General features: G+C 34.8%; 1 long non-coding RNA gene across 1 annotated transcript in view; it reads left to right on the plus strand.

The window, feature by feature from the left end:
* Positions 1–9,153, plus strand: part of LOC138691745 (uncharacterized) — a 400,261-nt gene that overhangs the window by 138,227 nt on the left and 252,881 nt on the right. The gene's annotated exons all lie outside the window — the stretch shown is intronic.

Below are 9,153 nucleotides of genomic sequence, written 5' to 3' on the forward strand. Positions count from 1 at the left end.
TCGTAATTTTTGCTAAAAATACGTGCATAGCGATTCTGTATTACGAAACAAACAAGAAAGTGTGAGTCCTACAAGAAATTAGGGACATATGGAATTCTTATTATCATAAGATCTTCTATAACGTAATAGCTATTTTGCAATGTTTTGGTAGCAACAAGATGGCGTCAGGTCCATCAAACCGGCTTCACTCCGTCCAATGGTATTAAGATGCTAGTGTCTACTCTATTGTATTCTGTGCTCGTTGATCTAATTCGTTGCCAAAAACTTACGTCATCAAGTGACGTCATAATATCACATCACTCCATTCTCCAATCTAGCCAACATAAATTCTCATAAAAACAATAAAGATATCGTATAATCAAGTGAACCCAATTTTTACTCAACAGCAGCAGATTACCTTAATGAATGGACATAAAATACATTTAGTGTGCTTGGAGAAAGGGAGTGGATTTCATTAAAGGCTTTGCCATCTAGTTCGACTGCTGTCAAAGACTGTGTAAATGAGGTGATGAAAATCCTCCTAAGAGCTAACATATATCTGAAAATGGCACTTTCGACGATTTTAACCACGTTAAAATGTATGCAGATGAAGAGAAAATGAAGAAATGGAACACTTCTAACAAAAGCATTATTGATAAGTGGAATGAAATATTCTCTCACATCAAGGAGGAAAATATTTCATATAAAGATATCGAACTCCTTCCTAGTTTTTGTTTTACCTCGCCAGGCTCTAATGATTCAATCGAGAGGATTTTCTCACTAATGAACTCTCTTTGGAATTCTTAGAAGAATAGTCTCCAGGTGCAAGCTATGAAAGAAATTCTTACTCTTGAAGACACATTACAGAATTGTTTCTTGTTCGGAATTCCATGAGTTGATCTCCAAAGATAATAAACTTCTTGAAAAACGATTCGGTAATATCCTAGAAGACGGGCAAAATCCAACATGGCTGACGAAAACTACCAAATACGTTCTGCCAACTATGAAGACCAAATGTCACCAAACATCGCAAAATCAAAGAAGAAAAATGAAATATATATCCATATTTTTAAAGAAGTACAAGCCCTCCAAAAAAATGAAAATATATTTAATTTTTCGCCTTTGATTTTTTTGGCGTTTCGTGGCATTCGAACTTCATAATTGGTACTACTTTTCTGGAAGTTTTCGTCCGCACTTTACCCCCAAAAATCACTAAAACACAAAACAAAACATAATAATTTATTATCTTATCAAATAAAATTCAATTCTCATGGACGTCTTCAACGACAATCTCATCACTTCCAGTTCTGAAATAAAGATGTTGGTAATACTTACTATATTCAACAAAGTGCTCGTCCTCTATGAAATTACCAACGATTCACTCATTGGAGAAGTACTGCCGCAGTCTAATATATACAGTCGCGCAAGTTCAACACTTTTTTTGCCAACATTCACGACACTAGCGCTCAAGCGGCAGGCAAAGCACTGGTCATAGGGTTGATAAAGCCAACACGTGCTTTAGAGGTATGCGAGATGTTATAATAACGTTTTAATCATGCGTCAGAATAAAGGCAATGTGTGCAATGACGAAAATTGCAGTAACAACAAGTTTAAATCTCCGAATTTATCGTTCTTCAGATTCCCTAAAGCCCAAGAGAAAATCATAACTCAGTCATAACCTGTTGTAGGTAACCTACATATTGTGTTCTATAAAACATTTATTAGTTATCAGTTACCTATTTGTATATCAGGAAGGAGAGTTTAAATAAAAACAAAGTAAATACCTGTTACAATATATTATTTTTTTCCAGAGATCATGTGTAAATGTGTAACCACTCCGATTTTGGATAATATATCTACAGTTTTTAATGCATGTAATTCCATAATTTTTGTATTCTTGTCTTTTTCTTTATATTTTTCAAAAGTTGAATGTTTATTGCATTCAAGTAGGGATTATGGTGTTAATTTTTCAAGAATTCATGGCGTATTATAATCCTTTTGCAAAATATTCACTTCTTGAATAAATCCAGACTATGTCGATAAATTTCTGATGTGTTGGTGTAGATTCATGTGGCAGACGTATTAGGCTCTCAAGAAATAAAAAGCCTTTTTAAATTTAATATAAAAAGAAATCTTTTCTGTAATAATTTGTATGACTGTTATTGGTGTTGATTTTACATTACCAGTGATTATTTGAGCCGTTCAGAGCAGAAGTGGTATAAGTCAAAATTAGGTAATGAGGATTAAAGTAAAAATTCTGTAAAATACAGCGCAAAGTAGCAATTAATATATCCTTCATGCTGTTCACTGACTACTAATAGTTTAAACAAATTCAATATTAACTGCTACTTTGTGCTGTATTTTACAGAATGCTTACTTTAACCCTCATTACCCATTTTTGACTTACACCACTTCTGCTCTGAAAATAAAATTAGGCCTACATTTTCTGAGTTAATTGAAGTTACAATTTTTCCAACAAAATTGTGTATTCATTTGTTCTTACCTACGTCATAATAACAGTAAGTGCATGTAAATTACGTATTATATAGGTATGGTAAGTTAAAATTAAGCTTATGTGTGAAAACTGGAAATGCAATGTAAAATGCGGCAAACTTTCCATAAACATTTAAACCATAATATCAGCACTATTAGAGACTCAAAATAATAATAATAATAATAATAAAATGGAAAAATAATTAACTTCATAAATCAATGTCTGCCAAATTAAGGTTTTTTTATTTTTAAGTTTACCTCAGTGGCCGAGTTTACCCCAATTTGCGGTATGGAAAATAGTTAATTTCTCAGGAAATAGGGAGAGGGGTTCACCACGCGATGTACCCTACGAGATATGCCCTACAATTTTGACTCTTCTCACAGGAAATATAGAGTTCCAATGGTTCATAAATATATTTAGGAATGAATTGAATTAACCATCCACGTACAAACAATTATATTATTTCAAACCATGATACGTGATCAGGGCCATGATTCAGTTGCAAGGAGCAGAAAGAATTACGTTTATTCCCAGCTTCTGAAACTTGTAGATTAACTGCGTGCGAAATTCTTCTAGGATTCTAAAGTAAAATTAATAAGAACATATACACTTACTGTATAGCATAAAAAATATAAAATAAATTACGCAAAACCCGTTTTCTGATGTGTTATCATATGTCGTGTGCACACTTTTAACTTGCCTGCCGCTAGAGGGCTACTGTCGCTCCAGCTGTCAAATGTTGGCATATTTTATACGTATGAGTTGCGTGACTATCTATTAGACTATGGTACTGCAGCAACGGAAATCCAAAGACAATAAATAAACTTCTTGAAAAAAAAATTCACTCATTGGAGAAGTACTGCAGCAACCAACGAGTTACGAAGAGAAGACTATAGAGTGGCCATGTTGTCCTGTACAGCGCTTTTTGCGGTGCCACCGCGAAACACGGCAGATCTGAGCTAAGCGCCCACCTTTGTAAAAATTCGTCTGCTTACAATGTTGTATAACGGAGGTAAGAAGTACAAGAAAAACGAAGAAAAAACATGCCTGTTGTGTGTGCTGCATATAACTGCAATGTCAAAAGGAAAAATACAACTCATATATAATATTTCATGTAAATTTTATGAAGTTAAGTCCATAGTTTTGTTAATTAGCAGTATTTTTTTTTCATTTATAAATGTGTAACAACGCCCGGCATAAACAAAATAAATGGTTCACTGGTAATGTACTTACACTAAATACGGATAAAACCAATACAATTCCGTTTCAGACCCAGTGAAAAACAAATAGGAATACAATATTAAAACTGTATTTCGACACCGGCATCCTTTATTTCTGCTCTTTCTGTCCTTACTGCTTATAGAAGAAGACGATGAGCTGTAGCTTATAAGAAGTAGGCCTATTTCGAAGACAAACGATTAATCAAATAAATGGTTCACTAGTAATAAAGTTAAACTAAATACGGATAAAACCGCTACAATTCCGTTTCAAACCTAGTAATAGCAATCAAATATTAAAATTGTATTTCGACACTCGCATCCAAAATAACGCAAAACTCTGGGGTAGGTCGTATTGTTGTTAGTATTTTGACTGGAAGGACATGAAAGAACATAATTGAGCACCCACGTGCAATAATGGGGTAAGTATGAATATATTTCGTAACTACTTACCCCATTATTGTACGTGGGTGCTCAATTATACACTAATACTTATCTGTGGTGCCACAGCCCTTGAAAGGCTCAGACAGACCAGCCGGCTGTTGGCCTCACGTTCACATTTCGATAATAATTATACTTTACTGTAACAAAAAAACTGAAAGCGTGTTTTGTCATGTTTCACCCACGTTACAAGCTTGGAGGAAAAGGTTGTTTACTACAGATAGGGCCTACTTTCATTCTATATCTTATGGTATAGTAAATAGTTTTGCAACGTGTAGAGACTGGGAAAACAATTTAATAAAATCATCCGAATCATACTCGTTCATTTTATAGGCAATCTTGCAGGTCGCATTTAAAAGAACCTAGGAATATTAACATTTTCTTCAGTATATTTGCTAGGACTTCTTGTCATACTACATGACAATTTTGCTTAGGTTATTCTTTTAAGCATTCCTTCTAGGAATAGCTCAAGTGTTTTAAATTTAGCGTACGCAAGTTTAGATTAAGTTCCTAGCACGTATTTGACGAAATACTAGGTTTTTCCACTTCAGTTTAACTGATTTATGCAAACGAAATTAAGACAGCTGACGATTCTAATGTCAGTTATCACCACGCCCACTTTGTTTTGGGCGCATAAGTTCATTACCGACGGTCGTTCAATTTTCTTCAAACATGGCGGCAAAATGACCACTCTATACTTTCTCTTTCTAACTCGTTGGCAGCAACGGAAATCATAGTCAAAGGAAAGCAGCAGTAGTCAGTTGTAACTTTTGGTGAATGTTGACATATTATTTTCTTCAATTATTTTATATTATTAGGGCCACTGATAGGTACTTCGATACACGCATATGTAGGCCTGCCTGCCTAACTGCCAAAAATGTGCTTCCCGGTTTCATTTAGCATAAAATTCCGCAAAAACAACTATTACTCCATATTCCCGCCATAAATTTTGAAAGTATCCCAGTTGTTTAGTTCAGGTTTTTTTTGTTTGAGTAGGTTATTTTACGACGCTTTATCAATATCTTGGGTTATTTAGCGTCTCAATGAGATGAAGATGGTAATGCCGGTGAACTGAGTCCGGGGTCCAGCACCGAATGTTACCCAGCATTTGGTCATATTGGGTTGAGGGAAAACACTGTAAAAAAAACCTCAACCAAGTAACTTGCACCGACCGGGAATCGAACCCGGGCCACCTGGTTTTGCGACCAGACGAGCTAGCCGTTACTCCACAGGTGTGGACTTTATTTTAGGTTTCTGGGAGCCCTACACATCAGTATATTACCAGTTTATGACCAAAGACGTTATAGTTACTTACCTAGACGCACAGTGAGTGTGGCATTTAACAGGTGGTTGTGATAGTGATTGCTAGTGTATCCAGTGTGCAGTTGATGAACCTATCATAATGATGCATTCTTGCAAGGCTTGTAACTGCACAAATCGCTACAGGAAAAACTGCGGCATCACTTTTAATGCGTAAATAACGATATTAAAATGCATTTAATAGTTTAATGGAGGCAATAAATAGCACTTTCATGTAGATTGAATTATTCTGTCTATTTACACTAAAACTATTTCGCCAGACATAGTGCTGGTATTTTTTAAATGTGATAGAGGCATTATAATAAAACATGTGTTATTTCTAGCTCCCCCCCCCCCAAAAAACATAACTAATGTAGAGATAACTATTTGCCATTAGAAGAGAAGAGATAATTTTATTCGAACAAATTATCACAACAGAAATTATATTCTCAATTTTTCACAGGAATTGATTCCGGAAATCACATGAAAAAATTGGAAGATGACGGAATTTCATCCCTCTTTAATTTTTCATAACATCTCATGCGGACAGATTAGTTGCTGAAACAAGTTACATTCACATAGACCTAATTTCTATTGGTTTGAACTTCATTATTTAAAAGTATGTTTAGTAGAATTTCTGTTTTTCATGGTATAATATTACTTTTAGGTAGAAAAACACCCTATAAGGATTCTGAAAAGAAGTCAGCCTACTGGAACCTCAGAACCAGACAATGTAACTGTTATTGCGAATTGTTCACACGTCCCTGAAACTATTAGTGCGGAACACAATTATATGCTCAGTTCCAAGAAAATATTGAGATTAATGGAAGATGAGGTATAGAAAAAGAATGAACAGATTAGGAGTTTGAAAAAAGAAAACCTGGCTTGTAAAAGAAAATGTAACAGATTGTTGTTCAGTCAACTGTCCGAAGACAGGTCTGAACATAACTTGTGATACCAAGAAGGCACCGCTTATGAGGCAACTAGGCCAGGAGAAAAGGGGTAGGGTGACCAGTTCCTTTCCCCCTCCATTGCATACATCGCCGACTACCTACATATTACACTGATCAGATTTCAGACGTATACAGACAATTGTTCTTCCTCTGATACATATCGTCAAGTAAGATCTAGGCCTACTGCCTGATAATAGATGTATAAATCAGCCAGAACCTCAAACAAAGGATGTGACAGACAGATATGCAGTTATAATATCAACTTAAGAAGTTTGACTAAAAAACCGAAGGAATAACAACCTGATTAACGAAAATTTGCATGACATTGTAAACATCAAATATTTCAAATCTGATGATTGATTTAATAAAGAGAGCTACAATATCCCATAGTAATAATAGTAATAATAATAATAATAATAGACCTAAATTATTTGTATTATTATTATTAGTATTATTATTATTACTATTGAGATTTCAATTAAATGCATTTTGAAGTAAGATATAGTGGATTGATTAGTAACACTCAACATAATAAAGTCTCTTTATTTTTTTTTTCGGGTAAGTAGTAGGTCCACATTTTCATCATTCCTATCCGTTTTTATTGTCACTTTGATCGTCACAATAACACTTGTATAGTATTTAATATATGAATAGCAAGAGGATTGTTATAGAGATACAGTTAGTTACTTCATTCCTTGAACTACAGCAGGCAGGCCTTCGTATGAAACTTTGACGCAATGCAATCAAGTTGTATTGGTTTTATAAATCGTATTGTGTACTTATTATTTTATTATAGTCACAGTTTTTTATATTTGTATGTATTATTAAGGGTCCGGAAACTTATATTTGTGATATTTGTAGCTATAAACTTAATAGTTTCTTTAAAATGAGCTGCCACAGAAATGGCGTCGCGCGCAATGTTCTATTTGACCTGTCCCGTTAGTCTGCGCAGCTGCTTGTGTAGAGGCTTGTTTATGGCCTCCACAAATGAACTGAGATCCAAGATAGTGAATGAGTCAGTGGTAGCTATACCTGGTAAGGTTTATCTTGTCTCAGTAGCAATAAAACCAAGTCCCTTCAAATGAGGGTGGAGATTATAGGAGGGTTGTAAATTTTCAGGATTCCTTTCAAAACCTTGTTATTGTACAGACTACCGGAACTCAACTTCTTAAAAGACAAGCTCAGTGACGGAACTACACAGTACGTAGAGAGATTTTGTAATTTTATTTTGCGCTACAGAATGTACCAGGTAGTCCCTTCCGACACTGAATGGATGGACGGCATCGCTCCACTCCTCCATTACCATAACAACACAGACGAAGTTAGACATATCTACTTTCTCTCTCTTTTCACAGTGAGACAAGATACATCACACAGACTTTAGGTTACCCATTATCGCACGCTTACATATACATACGTAAATACTAAACTTATATCTCTATTATATCTTAAATGTAAGAAATTACAACTCACCTCTTCAAGAATTTAACACTACCGGTACAGCAAACGAAACTCCTACTAGACTTATTAACCACATGTAGAGATGGCCGATATTTCACAAACCGATATTTTGTCACAGGTATTTTTTTGTCACAGATAAACCTGTGACTGATGACGCGAAATATCTGTGACAAAATATCGCTATCGAAATCTGCTCCGTATTCAGTAGTCTGTGACTGAAATATCACTAGTGATAGATTAAGTACTCTTATCTCTTAGGAACAGGGAGTCTGTGACGTTCTCACAACTTTCTCCTCTACGTCGTGGGTTTGCGCATGCGCATGATACAGTCCCAGCAATCGGGCGGTGACATTTGATTATTTTTTCGTGATATTTTGTTCAATATTATTTTTTGCAAAGTGATGATTTGTTGCAAAGTTATTAGCGGCATTATAATAATATAATCATCAGTCTGATATTTTTGTTTTCATAGTTAGTCTGTAGCCTACATATGTTTTATAAATATTTTATGTATTCCCCGAGATCTTACATTTTCATACAACTGTGAATTTATATTAACTTATATGTATTTTCCACTCAATTTTTACGCAGTAACAATATTTCTTTCAGTTATACTTTTAATTACAAACAGAATAGTTCAAGGAGTCTACAACATTATTTTAATAATGTCACTGAACGTTATGCTCTTCCGAACTTTCGAAGCATTTCTCAGAAGCCGACAACAGTACCTATAGTATTAAAACCGAACGAGACAAAACTGGCTAATATGGTGAGCAACTTATTTGACTAAACTAACCTTGAGGTAGTTTTCTTCGTATTCCCTTTATACACTTTGCATATACGAATGTTTGACAGGTCAGGTTTGGTTAGTTTAAGCTTTTACTATGCCTAGACATATATGATCAACAACTAAACTAGCGTTGAGGTAGTTCTCTTCGTACTCCGCGCATACACCTTGCATATACCAATCTGTGACAGATTAGGTTTGGTTAGTTTAAGCTTTGCTATGCCTTGCATATACGATCAACTGCATCTCCACAAAAATCAAATTCAACGATTTTTACTTCCGATATCACCGAAACTACCTCAGCCCTAGTTTAATCCGAACAACTGCATCTCCACAAAAAATTCCTTAGACATGCAACGATTTTCACGTCCGAAATCGCCAAAACTACTTCAGCGCTAGTTTCACCATCTTATTATAAATGATGTAGTGATTACACGATTTAAATAATACCATTGATTACCAGTACTACTTTATCTTTTGTAAAATCCTATCTGAACAATTGTTTTGTTTCGTAATTATTTT

The sequence above is a fragment of the Periplaneta americana genome, chromosome 16 (genome assembly GCF_040183065.1).
Source record: "Periplaneta americana isolate PAMFEO1 chromosome 16, P.americana_PAMFEO1_priV1, whole genome shotgun sequence".
NCBI lineage: Eukaryota > Metazoa > Arthropoda > Insecta > Blattodea > Blattidae > Periplaneta > Periplaneta americana.